The sequence below is a fragment of the Polypterus senegalus genome, chromosome 1, assembly GCF_016835505.1.
Source record: "Polypterus senegalus isolate Bchr_013 chromosome 1, ASM1683550v1, whole genome shotgun sequence".
NCBI lineage: Eukaryota > Metazoa > Chordata > Cladistia > Polypteriformes > Polypteridae > Polypterus > Polypterus senegalus.
In genome coordinates this window covers 257269448-257288333 of record NC_053154.1, presented here as the reverse complement: position 1 = coordinate 257288333, position 18886 = coordinate 257269448, and the positions used below count along the sequence as shown (strand labels likewise).

At 37.6% G+C, this 18886-nt stretch overlaps 1 long non-coding RNA gene across 1 annotated transcript in view; it reads left to right on the top strand.

Moving 5' to 3' along the window:
• LOC120541133 overlaps positions 1-16473 on the top strand; it is a 49487-nt gene extending 33014 nt beyond the window's left edge. The window contains exons 2-3 of the long non-coding RNA XR_005635949.1: positions 16076-16173; positions 16424-16473. This is a non-coding gene — a long non-coding RNA (uncharacterized LOC120541133). The remainder of the gene's footprint in view (positions 1-16075; positions 16174-16423) is intronic.
• Positions 16474-18886: the final 2413 nt, after the last annotated feature.

Sequence of the window (18886 nt, the reverse complement as noted above, 5' to 3'; positions counted from 1 at the left end):
ATTTTCCTTCTTTGGAATAGCAATGATAGATTGACAGATCAGACAAATGAACTTCGATTGTGACATTGTGAGAGAAAAAATCCTCTTTCAATTCCACATCCACTCCATAAACAACAATTTTTTTTTTAAACCCTTCTTTAGTCGATATAAATTGGAAGGCTAACTAGATCACTTAGATAGCCGGAGTTTTGCAGTAGCTTCGCGTTTGATCATGCATGCGGGATGACCAGTGTGTTAGAAGAAAAGAGATCTCAGACTGGCTGCCCTGTATGTCAATCAAGTGGCAAATGCCATAGGGAGGATACATGATAGACTAACATTTAAAAAAAAATTTTTAAATGCAATGCAATCTACCTGCATTCTCTTTCCGATTTACCGGTCGATCGCGATCGACACATTAGGCACCCCTGCTCTAGATAAAGATTCTACTTCCTACCCTAGCTTGATATATTTCTGGAATTTTAAAGAGACCTGTACCTTGAGGACACTGTACACCCTGGAATATGGCCACTGATAGATTCTGGAATGTAAGAGGAGTTAAACCATTTGCAATTGTACATATAAATAGAATAATTTGTAGATTGTTTGTAAAGAATTTCTAAGATTATTTGGAAGCTAGTGAAATGATTTCAAAATTCAAGCCATATTGAGTAGTTATACCACTTATAGAGCTCAATTGCCAAACTGTACACCAATAGTTGAAAGTGTATATGTGAAAACAGTGTTTCTATAAATTGTATACAATTCAAAGGGTCAACTGAACACTGTGACTTCTTTTAAAATTGAATATTATTGAGTAATTTCTATTTATCTGAATTTTCTTTAATTAATTTTCACTATAACAGCTCTTGGTTTTGGTATTTGGACTACTTTTTTGCCCAACAACGAATTTCATCCAATGTGCCTCCACAAAATTTTGAAGGCGACTCTGCATGAGTCTGCTTGTGTAAACATGTTTGCTCCTTGTGGGGTACATGTGTTTTGAGCAGCTAGTCTTGTGATTTTGTTCTTTGTGCTTATATAAGGGCCGAATCTTGAAAAATGGCCCCAAAAGGGTGAAAAACGTGAAAGCAATTTAAAGATTTCATTTTTTCAGATATGAGGGTAAATCAAAAAATAGTGAGAATTTGAATTATAATATGGTATAACTGCTGCGGTGGGCTGGTGCCCTGCCCGGGGTTTGTTTCCTGCCTTGCGCCCTATGTTTGCTGGGATTGGCTTCAGCAGACCCCCGTGACCCTGTAGTTAGGATATAGCTGGTTGGATAATGGATGGATGGATATGGTATAACTGCAATGAATAGAAGCTGACTCAGTACAACACATTCACAATAACTTATGGATAGTTTATACATATACAGCAGTGTGCTCTGTAATTAGTTTAGATAAAGCCAAGGTCAAATGAACATGAGCACTCCTCTGCTAGACTGCACCATTGTTACAGTAACCAATAAACTGAAATGAGATTTCTTTGATTGCAACCTGCTGAAATTTACCAAAGGATGTTGACTTGTGCAGATGAGTATATTGTTTGGATATTCATTTTGCACAAAATTTATGGTGCCCCAAATTATTATGCACTATGACATGTACAGATTCATAGCTGATATCTAAATATGCAGCAACAGCAGATAACATAATCTTTCTGATGAAGACATTCGCCATCTTGATTTGGGGTTGTGTGCGCAATGTTGATGGTCAACCAGATTGGGCTTCGTCAGTTACACTTGTCCTTATCACTTCAAACCTTTTCATTGACTCATGCTGCTTTCACTTCTGTACTGAGCCAACTTTGCTGAATTTCAGCAGGTTTTTCTTTTTTCATCTGCCCAAAGAAATCTCCCTATAGCACATTGTTCAATAATGGTGCATTCCCAGAGTGGAGCATCCATGTTTATTTGATCTTGGTTTCAACTAGACTAACATCAGAGTGCTGTGCTGTGCATGTTCAAACTACTCATAAGCCAGTATGAGCATATTATATTGCATTAGCCTCTGTCTATTGCTGTCACCTAATATTTTTCAAACTGCTTTTATTTTTTTATTTACCCTCTTATATTTTATAATAATATTTTGCTGTAAGACAAGTCCATTGTGCTAGTAGGCCTTGAATGCAAGCCTTTCCACTATATGAAGAGTGGAGAAGACCTGGTTTATCTCTCATATCTCAATCACAGGGTGATACTGTAAATAAAAAACAGTGTTTTGTATAGTGAGTGAATGAGTCAGTTTTTTTTTTTTATTATATAACTTTTCATTATATTAAAAGTAAAAGAGGAGACACAAAAAAGTTAAAGATTTGGGGAACACTGCCTTGGGTAAATACCATATAATAGTTTTCAGCATACAGATCAATGCGGAGATGTCTTTACAGACACGAGTTCAAAACACAACTGAAGTAGAATAGTGGCACTCTTGGTTATATAGGTCTTCAACAGGAAGTGGAGGGTCCAGGTGGGCAGACAACAGAAGTGATGTCAGCATTGGAGCGGTGGTAAGGCTCCCATTCTGCAGAGGGAAGAAGAGAGAAAGCATTAAACCACAGCAGCAACCCCTGATTTGGTGAGTTATAACCATCAGCCGAGCCCTTAAGCTGTCCCCATACCCACAACTATCATCTATCCATGCATTATCCAACCTGCTATATCCTAACTACAGGGTTATGGTGGTCTGTTCAAGCCAATCCCAGCTAACACAGGGTGCAAGGCAGGAAACAAACCCAGGGCAGGGCGCCAGCCCACCGTAGACGACTATCATGTATATGAAAATACATCTGTTTGAGGATATCTTAAATATATTTTAGATACCTCAAAATTATTTTAAGATATCTTAAAATAAACATTCTGTCAATTTCAAATATAGCGTGAGTCAAAAGTATGTTAACACCAATTCAATTATTTTTATCCTCCATACTCCCCTGATTTGATACCCTGTGATTTCCAGTTATGGGGTATGGTGAAGGAGCACATGTATAGCTGGAGAGTTCATGATATCAATGAACTGAAGGACAGAATATGGACTGTGGTATCATCTATTCCTTGCGAAATGTGTGTCTGAGCTTTAAATGGTACTGTTGCTTGTTGATTTTGGTATGTTGAACATGATGGCAAACAGGTTGAGACATTCTTGTAAATCATCTTGCACATAAAAAGTATGTTTTGTGAATAAATTGTTTCCACCATTCAAATGTTAACATACTTTTGACTTACCCTGTATATGATATGTTTTTCTCAGATACATTTTTAGATACCTTAATATAACACTTTGTGTGTACTTTCTATGAAATTTCCTAGGTGTTCAATAGGACCTCCAGTCATATTTACTTTGAGATATCTCGAAATGTATTTGAGATCTCTCAAAATGGTCTGGATAATATTCTAGAAATTTAAGAAGGTATTAAAGATATCTTAAAACACATACATACATTCACAGTGAGAAATATTTACAGACATTAGTTTAAAATTACAGGTTCCTCTCTAGTTTAGATGTCCCATTATAAGCTACTATTAACCATTTGTATTTTATAAAACATTGTAAACCTTTTTAGAAATATATTAATCAATGACAAATGCCAGTAACATATTTCAAAAGCATATTATTCTTAATTATAATTTATTATTAACAAAATCATAGTTAATAAAATGTTTATAGTACGTTAATAAAATAATGCCTAAATGAAATTGAGACCAGATTAATTTTATTATTAGGATTTTAAAAGAAATCTTTTAGATAGATAGATAGATAGATAGATAGATAGATAGATAGATAGATAGATAGATAGATAGATAGATAGATAGATAGATAGATAGATCTTGCAGCAATGCTAATAAAAATAATGCAACAAAAAAGAACACAAAAGATAGTTCCAGAACTTAATTGTTGGTTTGAAATCTTTCAAATGTGATGCCTCTGTAGGCTAGTATGGCTTCAGCAGACACAAGTCCAAGAATGAACTTTGATTTCAGCTGTTGCTGTGTTTATATGTATAAGGAAGATGCCAGAAGGGTTAGAACTTCCAGGGGGCACTGGAATTGAGGTGACTATTCTCCTGGGGTCTTCTTCTCCATTCTCCAGTTGGAAAAGGAAAAGGGGTTAGTATATACACTTCAGCACAACCTGTCTCCATTGCGTTATCCTAATTGGAGCCCCCAACACACTCCTACATCATGTGTGCATGACAACATATACAGCTAACGTATTGTATTTGACATTTGTAAGGAGTGCACTATTTGTGCGTTTTAAACACCAATATGTCTTTCAATTTTTTGAATACTGCATTCATTCATTTTTTTTACAATCCATTCAATTTACTTTCTAGATATGCTTTTTTTTTGCAATACAGAGTTGCTAGAGGTTGGGAGCAGCATTTGGTGAAAAGCAGGATGCCACTCTGAACACACTCGCGCATACAAGGCCAATTCAGAATGGCCAATCATGGCTTTATGATAACTTGGAAAACTGAGCATCCAGAGAAAATCCACAATACTGAGCTGCCCTTCATTCTGTTATATTTTCAACAATTGGTTACATACATTATCAGTGTCATGGAATTGTTGGTGACAGCTATATGAATGGCTGCCATATCCTGCTCAAGAGTGAAGAGTCTACCTCTAACCCCCATGGGAGGTAACCTTTAGGTCCTACAACAGTTACCATAATCTCATCTGGGACTGCAACTCTTGATTTCTTTCACATCTTTCTTGGTTTCTTTCCCAGTTGTCTTCCACCATGCATGCATACTCCTGTCCCTCTCCTGGACACTCTTCTTCTTAGTCAACCAGGCTGAGACAGAGTTTTCTTAGAAAACTCCAAAGAGGTTTACTTTTAAAGAGATGGTAATGAAACTGAATACAAAACACTTTCAACTAAAATGAGAATCAGTTATGCTTGGTGTATTATTCTTTTGTTTTTGTCTTTTTCAGATTTTTAATGTATTTAAATGTGATATTATTGCAGAAATATACCTAGAATTGTTGCCTAATTCAAATTTGTGTTTTGAATTTCAATGTAGCTGTTTTGAAAAGAAAGTGTAAACTGGCTGTACATATATACAGGTTTACTAATGGGAGACTTTAACTGAGAAAAGAATTTGTGAATTTTTAAGATATTTTAATTAAATACATTTTGTGTCAAAGCAATGAAACATGATCCACAGTTTGGTCCATTATAGTCTGCTGTTGTGCTCACTGTGTGAAGATTTAAAAAAAACTGAAGTCATTATTGGTACATACATGTAACCAATTTTAATATACAGTAATGTACCTTTACTATTTAAATACTTAAAATAACATTCTACAATCCACTTAATCTGCTTCAGAGTCAAAGTGCCACTGGTGCTAGTCCATAGCAGGGCCCTCTCATTCACATACCATGAGATATATTTTGAGTGGCAATTAACCTAACAAGCATGCCTTTAGCAAAGTGAGAGAAATATCAGAGTAAATGGTGAAAACTCCACACAGACAACAAACAGGATTTAAATACAAAATATTGGATCAATGATGTAGCAAAGTTAATCACTGCACCATTATACTGCCCTAATTTCAGAGAATTTTCTTCCTTTCTTTGATACTGTCTCATATGTTTTAAAGACTTTACAGGAACACCTGCCTGGACTATTGTGCTAAGAGGGGAGGCTCACGCTAACCTTTACTGTTTTTTTCACTCTGCAGCACTGAGAAGATGCCCAATGAGGGCAATTGACTTTGCCTCTTCTGGTCTCCTGCCTTTAAATCCCACTGCTTCCTGGAAGTAGGCGATCAGTACTTGAATTGACTGAAGCAGACAGTGGAGCTTCTAAAACACTAGCAATGAATTCAAGAGAACCAGCTTACTTGCCTTGCCTTTACTCATTTCTTGTAGAGGCAAATATAAGGACCTTCTATTGTTTTATTTTTAACTATTAAACAGAGACAACTGGGTTGGTGCCCAAACACACACGCATATATATATAATTATATGTATATGTGTGTATATGTACACATTTTTCTAGCTAGAGATCCACAAAGGGATAAAATGAGTCACAGACAGGATCTCTAGCTACAAATATGCAAACCATATCACAGACCTTCACTTCCTGATACATTCATATACATGCATACATATACATACATATCTATACTAATAAAAGGCAAAGCCCTCACTCACTCACTCACTCACTCACTCACTCACTCACTGACTCATCACTAATTCTCCAACTTCCCGTGTGGGTGGAAGGCTGAAATTTGGCAGGTTCATTCCTTACAGCTTCCTTACAAAAGTTGGGCAGGTTTTATATCGAAATTCTACGCGTAATGGTCATAACTGGAAGCTGTTTTTCTCCATTTACTGTAATGGAGATGAGCTTGAACGCCGTGGGGGCGGAGTTTCGTGTGACATCATCACGCCTTCACGTAATCACGCAGTACATAGAAAACCAGGAAGACCTCCAAAAAGCGCTGAAGAAAACATGCATTATATAATTGAGAAGGCAGCGAAACAATAAGAAGCGAGCAGTGACATATACAACCATATTTATGAGTTCTGCTACTTCAGAAACAAAGCACGATGTAAACCTACACTTTAAATTAAGTTCATAGACAGGCTGCCGCTGGCGTTTGTAATTTAGTGCCCACCCATATAAGGCTGTCCGTCAGCGACAATCCAATAGCAAACTCCCACTAAATATTCACGGGTTAAGGACTGTGCTTATGCAGAGGAAGATGAGATGGTCAGGGTGGTGTTTGGTACAAACTCAGCGAAACTGCGAGAGAAAGTTTTAAGTGCCAGGACTAAGGTAACATTAAATACAGCCATGGACATAGCACGAGATGGCACCAGCACAGCTGGGAACCTTCGATGCATGTACACCGAGCGGCTCACGTGAACTGACGCAGTGCACAGATAAAAAGCAACAGTTCCAAACAGGGCTGAACAAAAACTGAATTACACAATTGAAAAGGCAGCAAAAAATATGAAGCGTCTTATACATACAAGCATATTCATAAATCCAGCTACTGCGGAAACAAAGCACACGGTGGAAAAAGTTAATGTCCCGCTAAAGGAAGACAGTGTAAAAAAAAAACCCGTGCATGCAGTGTGTCACGGCTCAGATAAAGAAGAAGACGAGCTGTTTATTGATGCAGTAAGAAACGAATCGATGAATGAAACCTGTCATCTTTACAGCGATTGACAAACACGGAATGTAACTTGAACACAACACATCCTACAAATACGAACCTGATTGAAAGAAATAATGATAATCAAATCCTTGATGACAGCAACACTCAGTAACACTCACAAAACAAATACTGTATATTGACAGTCATGTTACGTTATTTTTAAAATGTTCCCTTTTCTTTTTCTAGCTTTTTAACACACTACTTCTCCGCTGCGATACATGGGTATATATATATATGTATATATATATCCCGATCTACATACTCGAATAATGGATACTTTATTTGCCATCAATGATTGTTTTGGTAAAGCCATACTCAGTGTATTCATTAGATGAGCGGTAAAAAAGTAAGAGCGAGGGGAGGATGACTTATTGAGGCATGCAGGCTGTAGTGCGCATCAACTCTATCTGAATTGCGCGATCACATTTAAAAAATATATATTTTCAAGTTCTATTTAGTCCATATGTGTCAAACTCAAGGGCCGCGGGCCACATCCGGCCCGTGTAATTATATCCGCCCGAGATCATTTTATATACTGTATTATTGTTATTAATGGCCCGGGTATATGAAGCGCTGGTAACACAATAAACTACAGATCCCATAATGCAGCGCTTCAGCTGCCTTGCGAACACTTACGCGTTAATCAAGTCTAGCTTATGATGCTGCAAGTTATTGCGAGGCTAGCTCACACGATGCTGAAGAGAAAAGTTGATTCTGAAAATAGAGCCTTTAAAAGCCGATGGGAGGCTGAGTATATGTTTACTGAACCCGTGTGTCTCATTTGTGGAGCTAATGTGGCTGTAATTACAGAATTTAATCTAAGACGGCACTATGACACAAAACATCAGGGTAACCTGAAAGACCTGAATGCAATGCAGAAGATACAGAAAGCAGAAGAATTAAATAAGAATCTGACACTTCAGCGGACATTTTTACCCGTGCACAATCACAAAGTGATTTCAAGTGAAGCTGCTTTTATGGGAGACACAAATGCAACTTGCCCCACTTTCCCTGTTGCCAAGTAATGTTGAACCAAGTCGTCACTACGGTGTTCCCAAAATACGCACTTTGCTGATAAACTGAGCGCACTGAGTTTGCACGGCGCTTTGATGACTTTGAAGAACAAAAAAAGTCCGTCTACATGCGGCTCGAACCTTGTGCATGTTTGGTAGCACATATCTGTGTGAGAAGCTCTTCTCAGTGATAAAGACTAACAAAACAGCACACAGGAGTCGCCTCACTGATGAGCACCAGCAATCCATCCTGAGAATCTCCACAACACAGAACCTCACACCAAACAGAAACGAACTTGTTGCCAAAAAAAGATGCCAGGCGTCCAGCTCTAAAATGACATATGAGCAAAGACAACTGAATGATTTGATTTGTTATTGCTAAAAGGAACACATTTTATTTATATTTCCAGGTTTTGTTATGCAGCATGTTCATATTTGAATTTGTATAATTTTGACAGGATATATTTTTATGGAGAGCAAAATATTATAAGTTGTTTAAGGTCTGAGTTGATTTATTCACGAATAATATTCCTGTCTGTTTTTACCATTCCTACCAAAGATATTTCTGTCGACTAAATAAAAATTCCTTCTATTTAAAATTTAAATAGAACTTGAACAAATACGATAGTTCATAATATCCACGCAGACTTGCATGTAAGAGCGGGAGTTATCCGTTTTAACAAGCAGCGTATTGCACTGATACGAAATAGCTGTGTGTGTATATATGGGTGTGTATGTGTGTATGTATATGTATATATGTAGATATATATGTATGTATATATGTGTGTGTGTGTATATATATGTGTATATGTATAGATATGTATATATATATGTTTGTGTGTGTGTGTAAATATATATGACAGCAATACTCATCACTCACAACAGTGACAAAACAATTACATTGACAATCTTGTTACGTTATTTTCAAAATATTTCCTTTTCTTTTTCATTGCTTCTTTAACACACTACTTCTCCGCTGCGAAGCGCGGGTATTTTGCTAGTATATATATATATATATATATATATACACACACACACACACACACACACACACACACACACACACACACACATATATGTAAGCAAAGGACTGCTAGCAAGAAATCCTCAAAAAGAAAATGAATCATGTATCTTAAAATAGTCTTTTATTCCTGAGCTTTTGACACCTATCATGTGTCATCATCAGAGGCTTGGGTTGGGCTTTTGTTATTCCCATCATTCAGCCATGAAACAGAAACCATGTGACTGTCCTGCACATGCTCTGTCAGGTGTCCTGGATGCTCCTGGGATATGGAGTTCCAAAGGCTGGCCATTTGCCAACTGGACTCCATCTGTACCAATTAATCGGCAGATATCCCAGACATCCAAGGTCCCTTATTACCTTCTTTGGAGAAGACATGTTCGTTTCTCACCTCCCCCTTTCCCTTCTGTGGGTTCCCATTTGTCGAGCTGGACTCCAGGCAATATGAGGGCTACCTTCTGCTCCTGACTTCCCACAACTCCTTCATCGGGAAAATGTGGGGCAAGGTTATTCGCCATCATTATCACTTGAAGGATTATGCTTCGGCCTCAGACAGGTATCCAGGCCATCTTCATCTAGAAGGTAAACGTACAGGATTGGCATAACACTTTCTCAAGGGTTTCTGTCTCTGCGCCTGGCACGTACATCCTTCTGGATGCTGTCATCCAATGCTCTCTTATCCTGGGCAGCCTTTTCACTACCCACGTCTGCTCCCTTGCCGATGACGACAGTATGCTCCTTGTTCCACGCTGTCTTCCAATTCTGCCATACCTTTTTCCTCTCCATTTCAGACGGGATGGGTCTTCTTGTTGTATCAGGGTTTGCCACAAGACTGTTTTTAAAGAAACCCACAACACCGCATTTCCCACAACACCAAACACAATATAGCTTGTTAACAGCAAGCACACGGCAATGCTCTATAAATTGTCTTCTCACTCTTTCCGTCCTCTGTCATTGCTGCCTTCACCTTTTCCCATGCAAGTTTTGTCTCCTTCCACCCGACTCTGGCAGAACACTTCCACTGTTCTGAAGGCTTGGCCCAGGAACACTTCTAGGTAAGGCTGAAGCATAACAAGGAAGGGTTCCCCAGTCCCTGCAGCACTACTTGGTGGCACCCACAGAACCCAACAGGGCTGAGTAGAAGAACTCCAATTCCCATAGTGCCCTGTGGGAATCAGTGGAGCTGCCACATCATAGGATAGGATGTAAATGTGGTCTCCCCCTGTCCTGTTCTTGCATTCCCCCACCTATTTTTCAATACATTTTTTATACATCTTTAAGTGAATGTTCAGCATTGCAATAGCGGGTAGTGCAATGACTAGTGCCTAATGGGTACAGTGTATTAGGTATTGAATACTATTCATTGTTGTCTATGTGAAAGTTGTACATTTCCCCCATGTCTAGGAGGGCATTCCTCCTCACATCTCCAAAACATATGCCGCTAAGATTGGTGATTCCATAATATTGACCAGAGTGTATGTCTGAGTGGGCACTGCAATGAATTGGTAACCTGTTCAGGGCTATTTCCTACCATACACCCAGTGCTACTAGTATAGGCTGTGCCACTCCTGAAGCTGAATTGGATTAAGTGGGTTTGAGAGTTCTGTCTTATATTCCTATAATGCAATAACTTTTAAAACATTACAACAGCTATGTGAGGCATCTTAATTGATATCTCTGCAGCAGTCACATTAGTAATTTTTATAACTAAAATGCATTGTTTCTTGTATAAATATTACATATATCAGAAGATAGGATCTTGAACATTGTGTGTTTTTTCGCAGTGGTACACCCTAGCAGATTGCACTAATATCAGAAGTGACATCATGAAGCCGAAAAAATTAACATCCCTAATCATCTGCCATGCTAAACATTACTCTTCATGATCCTGATTAGCCATGCCTGCTCCTGAGATGATGGTGTCTCTCTAGATAAGGTGGAGGAAAGATGAGAGATAGCTCAAATTATTCTTTGTTAAATATATAAGCCACAGTGTGTACAAAATTGTCATATTAGTGATCAAAGAACCAATAGTTTAAGCAAGTCTACCATAAAGTGAAGAAAACGATGGCCTTTATTAGTGCAATCAGGTCTAAGGATGGTGCCGCGAAGCTAGAAGCATCTTCAGTTTAATTTATTTAATACAGCCCTCAAACTACAAAATTTTGAAAATGACTTCAACAAATTTAACATAATGCAGTATGATTTAAGACACATGGAAATTTTTTTATATCAGCACAAGCCAAGGTACCTAATTTAAAAAGGTAAAAATAGTGTATTAGAGTAATGCTTTTAATTGTAATGAATTTCCAGATATTATGTATCAGAAATGGGGAGGGTGGAGTGATTGGAGAAGAGTGTCAGGAGTGATTTGTGACAGACTAGTACCAGCAAGTGTTGGAGACAGTGGCATTGACCAAAAAACAGGAGACAGAGCTGGAGGTGGCAGAGTTAAAGATGTTAAGATTTCTGTTGGGTGTGATAAGGATGGACAGGGTTATAAATGAGTACATTAGAGGCTCAGCTGAGGTTGGACAATTGGGAGACAAAGTCAGAGAGGCAAGATTGTGTTGGTTTGAACATGTGCAAAGGAGAGATGCTGGGTATATTGGGAGAAGGATGTTAAGAATGGAGCTGCCAGGTAAGAGGAAAAGAGGAAGGCCTAAGAAGAGGTTTATGGATGTGGTAAGAGAAAATGAGGGAGTCTTTACACTTTTCTTAAACACAGTGAGGGAACAAGCAGCTAAGAGCTACACATGAAAAGAGTCTGCATTTAGATTTTAAGCTATGCAGAGGTGGCTTCACTAGATGTTGTTCTCTTCATACCTGAGTGAGTGAGAAGGAGCATAGGACCTCACAAGTGTCTCCATATATAGGTGCTGACCCACTGACTACTCTTTAGGCAAGCATTAAGGATTTGAACCTAATATTTCCTGCTGCAGGGAGCCAGTGTAGCTACCTGCAACCATTTGAATCATGAATCCAGCCCACATCAACCCTATGCTTAGAAAGAGGTCACTGGGAGTTTCAGAAGAAATGCCAACTCAGTCCTTGAAAAGATGTGAAACACAGGGTTTAAGAACACTGTAAAGAGGACAATCAGAAATCAAGAGAAAAGTTGGTAACTACCACAACCACTAGCCATCCAACTTCAGACCATTTTAACCATAGACTGTCAGGCACATCAAACCAGAAAGCACATACTGGTGGATAATTTCAGAATTTAATAATGAAGAAATGTGCCTGGGGCATTCAATGGACAGAAATGGAATATAGGATACAGTGCTATATACCATGGCATGCTGCTTGAAAAGGGGGTTAGCTATAAATAATGCACATATTTAAAATGGATTTATTGGTAGTTTTAGAAGACATTTTTCAAAATAGATTTCCATGAGATAGTGGGTATTGAAGGATGTTCATCCAGTTTAAATGCGAGTAAAGGTAAAAGCCTTGTACAGAACCATGTATAAAGCTGCAATTGCTTTCAGAGCTTTTTTATAGGGGATGGAAAATATGGATACTGGTACATGACTTATCTTAAGAGTACAGTAGATCTGAGCTAAGGGTAGAAGATGAAGAGGAAGAGGAGACACAGAAATTGAACTTCAGTAGTCAGAATACTGTGAGCACAATATCATCAAAAACTTATACAAGTACCTTAACATATTCAGCGTGGAAAGCAGATGGAATTATTACCAATATGAAGAGGGGCATTATGGAAAATAAGGGCTTGTCAAACAAGACAAGAGTAAAGATTCTACTCAAATGGCAGTAATTCAATGTCTTTAGTTTTAGAGGTATAATATCTCAAATTTATTTTTGCTCTCATGTTAGTAGTATTCAGCAATTCATGCTGCAGTTCCAGTACACAAGGATATACAGTATTTCCTCATAGACATGACTCCAATTCCTGAACTCTTTGTAATTGTGGGTTAGACAAACAGCATACCCATTATAAAATTATTTATAGTGCATTCAACAGTGTCAACTGTACATAAACCAGCTCACCAATGAAACTAGAATTAATTGCTATGAACTCACCCAATATAGAAAAAACCTTAGAAGAGAATTCTGGATTTTCAGGTTAAGGAGTTAAATTGCAAATGAGCCATACATGAAGGGTTCAGCAACAGGTGAAACTGCATCAAAGCAGCGGTATAACTGGATAGAAAAGTTGTTTCCAGAGAAACATTAAAAGGCGTCCAACAACTGAGAGAAATTAGAAATGAAAGTGATGATGTGTGGAAATGAATGAAAACACTTCGGTAAAGGGACTTAGTGGAGAAAAAGGAGTCAACCAAATTCAGATCAATAATAAATTTACCCAGTGTGCCAGGAACCACTACCAATGTGCAGCATCCACCCAAATGATAGGACGGCAGCCATTCTTACAACAGTACACTCAACACACATGGTGGTGAAAGGTTCACAGAGACAGTTAGCCACTTTGAGACGGAGGTGGTTAGGGGCCAGAATGGACATGGTCATGGTCGGCAATTTAGCAAGTACATTGAGAAAGACCCCACTCTTTTTGAAAGGTGTCCATTTATAACCACATTCAAATGACAGTGCCAATTTATACAGCACAGTGAACCATGTCATTGCACTGGGGCATTGGGATCCACACAAAGACCTCAGGGTAAGCATCACCTCACCAACACATCTTCCAGCAGCACCCCAGCTCCTTCTAGATGGTCTCCCATCCAAGTACTGCCTATGCTAAAACATGCTTAGCATCAGGTGAGAATGATAACCTATTCTGGCAACCCATCCATTCAACATATCAACCTCTCCTTCCAAAATCTACCCACCATCATAAGCAACCCTATCCAAAACCACCCTGTAAACAATCAGTAACACACAATGTCCCCCAACCAATCCTGAATGATATTGTGCTGGCAATTTGTACATTTGCAAGTAAAAATGGAACATATGCAGTCTTGGTGTCCACCATGTTTTTCCCCAGCTGTGCCTCGAGTGCTTTTGTAAAGTAAACATTATGAAGCAAAGTAAAAGTGAGCAGCACATTTTAGAACATAACCAATAAAGTATGCAGAAGCAACAGGTACAACCACAAATAAACACAGTGCATGGAAACTGAGAAAGCTACATACCACCACATACCTGGAGAACCAAAATTTGCACAGTTTTGACTTTACTTCCATAAATGTTGTCTTAGGCCTAATACATTGAGCAGCTCTGGTTTTTATGATTATCTAAGGTTTAACATCCCCCAGTTATTGAAACTTGATCTTGATAACTAACTCAATAATACAACAGATTTGTGGGAAACCAGTTCAAACAACAGGTGCATTACAAACAGTATGCATTAGCACCAATCTGACAGTTAACAGCAAGGGGCTTTCACATCAAGTGCTAATTAGGTTTCAATTCACACTGAATAGCACCAAGCTCTGCCTAAAAGCTCTATTGAATAGAGTTCTATGTAATAGATAATTGTTGTGCAACAATTTTTATTATGGTAAAAAGAACACCAAAACATGAAAGAAGACAGGGATCAAGAAACTAGAAGAAGACATTGATGAAGAAGTGTGCCTGTTGTCTGGAAATTGCTAATGACGCTGATAGCTTAATTCAGGCTTTCATGTAAAATATGTCAAAAAATGTGCAACAGTTTAAGACAAGTTGGATACAAAAGAAATGGACACAATTCTACTTTATGTGCTCTTTTTGTCTCTGCAATCATACCTTTCCTCATATGAGCTGTAGCCAGGCAGAAATCCCAAAAGTGTAGAATATGCAGACCATTACATTACAATAGGAATAGCTCCAACCCTCATTAAGGACAGTTTATTAATCAGTATAAATTAAAAGACCTGAGCAGGAGGTGTTGTGGCTTGAGATATTTATATTCTATGGCATCACTCCGCTACAGGAGCAAACCTACAGGCCACAATGCAGTCCTTCAAGATTTTAATCTGTTTTTCATGGTGACCTACTGTATGGTTTTTCATCAATTTCATCAATTTTCATCAAAATCTAGTAAATTCCACCTTTGCTCATTTTTAACTTCTTTCAGTTTGCCCTGGATAACACCAGTCTCTACATGAAAGCTCTGCTCAGTGTACTTAATTCTTCTAAAAATTGGTTTTATTTATGCTGTTGAATTTGAACTTATCCAAATTTAATACAATGGCATGTTCAGGTTTGACTGCTGTCATACAGAGAGACTTCTTTGCTGGATTTGACGATTCGGATTGGGACCTGATTAAACCAGATGATATTTTGACATGGTAAGAGATAAGGAATTACTTAAATTAAAAGCAAGGTCCAGAAAAGAGGTGAAAAAAGCAAGTGATCCCAGGAAGTTATCTCAGAACATGTCAATTTGCTGTCATACATCACTTGGTCTTGATTCCCAAATAAAAACATGTTATTAAGTTGTTTTCCAAATCCATATTAGTTGGGGTTGGGTGTGTGAATGTGTGAACTTCAATCAAATGATATTCCATCTAAGATAACCCATGCTTTTGGTTTATGCTCTTGAGATGTCTTTCTGTTTGCTGAAGAGATATTTTGAAAAAAATTAATTAAAATGAATTTTTAATTAATGAAATACAACACCAAAATTTGTAACCTGCCAATTTTCTCTTTTAGCCTGAAGATACTATGTATTTCTTTACTGTTTAGGCATTCATTCAGTCTGAAGGAACAGTTATAATGAAATCAAAAGACAAGTAGGTAGCTGATATAACATTTTAGGAATGATGCAGGATATTGGGATTTTTCCTGTATTTTCATAAGCAGTAATATACTGTTTAACATGAGCAGAAAGTGATGTAAGAAAAGATCAATGGGAGGAGTGTAAAAGCTTGGCAGATTTAATTAATTGCTGCATATTAAAATGTTTGTTTACAGAAATGAACAGCTACAAGAGGTCTGATGTTAATTAATTTAAAGCGTACTTCCCCGGCCCCCACAATGTGTCGACAACAGCAGAGGTAGTTTCATGGCAGGTAAGCTTACGTCTGATTGGATTTTGATCAACCGCTTTGAGGTGTGTTGGAAAGAAAGAGCTGTGCTTCGCAAATTAGGGTGAATGTTAACATGATTGTGTATTAAGAATTCTAATTAGTATTCACAGTAGTGAAAAAGGAGAATAGACTTTCATAATAATATAATAATTTACAACACATTTTTTCTCAGCAAAGCATTATTAAAAATAGTTGATTTTCTCTTGAGATTCTCCATTTCTCTCTGTTACAGTATGCTGAAAGGCACCTATACTTGAACAGTGCATTGCAGTTGTCTTTCAGGTAAGTGACTAAGTGGGATTAAATATGAATAGTACATCTCTAAATTAATTTGAAAAAAAATTATATTAATAACAATGTCCAATATAAATATGTCCAATAAATAATGTAACAACTGTCCCATATAAAACACATTGTACAGAACCATTTAATAGTTTATTTTGGTTAAAAGGTTATAACTTGTTAGAAAATTCACAATGAAAAACATATGTAAACATTTGTACAGGCTGTCTTTATTAAAATGGCATTGGTATATTTGTTTTTTTTTAGTCTGATCCCTGGTTGTTTTCTGGATAGAATGTTTTCATTTGTCTTTGTCTGAGTGTTCTGGTTTTCTCCCACATATTCCAGATATGTGTGTATTATGTCTATATGGGTCCTGTATGAGTGTGAACGTCAATGTATTTTAGTGGGTGCCCATAACAAGGGTGTGTTCTTGCCTTGTGCCCAGTGATGCCAGGCTATGATTCAGCTGAATTAAGCACATTTAAAAATGCTATGTTTTGTTATAGTTATAACTAAATTTCGTAGGCTCAGAATATTTTGTTTTGTGATGCCTACTTGCATCCTTCAGCAGATTGATTGGTGGCAAACCTTGTAAGAAATAATCTGACCCATTTTGATTTTGCCACCGTGTTGATTACAATGTCTGAATATTTGTCTTCACTTCTTTTGAAAAGTCCTCTTGCATTTTTCAGTTTTCTTATTATTTTGTATCTTACTTACTACACTGCCTATGTAAAGGTGTCTTGCACGTCCACTGCAATATTTTTGCCATTAATGACCCCCCCGCCCACCAAGGAATTACTCTATCAGAGATATTCAAGTACAATATTAATTCTAAAAAGAGTTGTTGACCCTTAACATAATTGACCAAATAATTGAAAGGGTTTTAGTGATGTATTTTAATTGACCTAAACCACACATATACAAATTCCTCAGAGCTTATTATCACAATTTTGATTTCTTTTATGGTTTTTAATGTATGTTTCTGTGCAGTAAATGTGCATCCCTTACTTAGGGGGTATTTGCTTAAAGACGTTTTTGTTTATAAAGTGCTTTCTATGATATTGCTTACATGTATTACTAACAACTGTAAACTGTTGGCAATGAAGTAAAAGTATAACATTTTTGTTAAACACAGCAAATACAAGAGATACAACCTTGGCCATTGAGTTGCAGATTAGACGAAGCTCCTCTCAATGAATCTGACTTCTAATCAAAGTAAATGTATAAAAAACTGATCATGCCACATTTTTTTAATGTCATCCAGGGTGGTACCCTGGTGTGCACTGCTGCCTAGGTCACTGTCTGTGTGAGTTTAAACATTTTCCCTTTGTATGTCTATGCTTTTCTCCAACATTCTAAAGACAGGTTTGTCAGGTTGATTAGAGACTTCATATTGGTCCTGTACTGTATGTGTGAATGTGTGTACGTGTGAGTTGATTCCTACCTTGCATCTGATGTAGCCATGATAGACCTAGCTCCCATGATTGTCATATTATTCTGATTAGGAAATGAATGAGCGGATGGATGGAAAAATATTAATTTGCCTGTTCATAACGGCATGGGATCTTGATCTCAATGAGCAAGTACAATAAATTAGAAGACAAACAAACCCATGAAAGTCAGAAATGGAAATCAATGTTTATGTTTTTGTGGAAACCAAGCTGACAAACAAACCAGGTCAAGTTGCTTTGTGAAGATGGTCCTTCGTTTTGTGCTGTCATACAATATTATATTGTTCAGCTTGAGTGAAATTTTTGCTGTAGAGTAATACCCATCCATCCATTATCCAACCGCTATATCCTAACTACAGAGTCATGGGGGTCTGCAGGAGCCAATCCCAGCCAACACAGGGCGCAAGGCAGGAAACAAACCCCGGGCAGGGCGCCAGTCCACCGTAGAGCACACACACACACCCACACACCAAGCACACACTAGGGACAATTTAGGATCACCAATGCACCTAACCTGCATGTCTTTGGACTGTGGGAGGAAACCCACGCAGACACAGGGAGAACATACAAACTCCACACAGGGAGGACCCGGGAAGCGAACCCACCGTGCTGCCCTAGAGTAATACATTAATGCAAATGGTTTAATTTAATCTGTCCGGCTATTCACCACTTTAGTTAGTTCAGTGTTAGCCTAGTCCATTTTTTTTTAGCTCATTAGATTCCATTTCATTTTTCTTCTGTTTGTCAGAGACCAATTAACTTATTTAAAATGCACACCATTGCAGCATTTCCCTTACATGAACTGTTATAGTGAACAATAAATAGATTGTATTTGCTTTAAGTCCATCTATTCTTCATATAGCTCAAGCCCATCATTTTACCTAATAAATTGTCATGCCTTTATAGAGTCATATAAATAAAATGTATTACAAAGCACAAAAAAATAAACACAATAC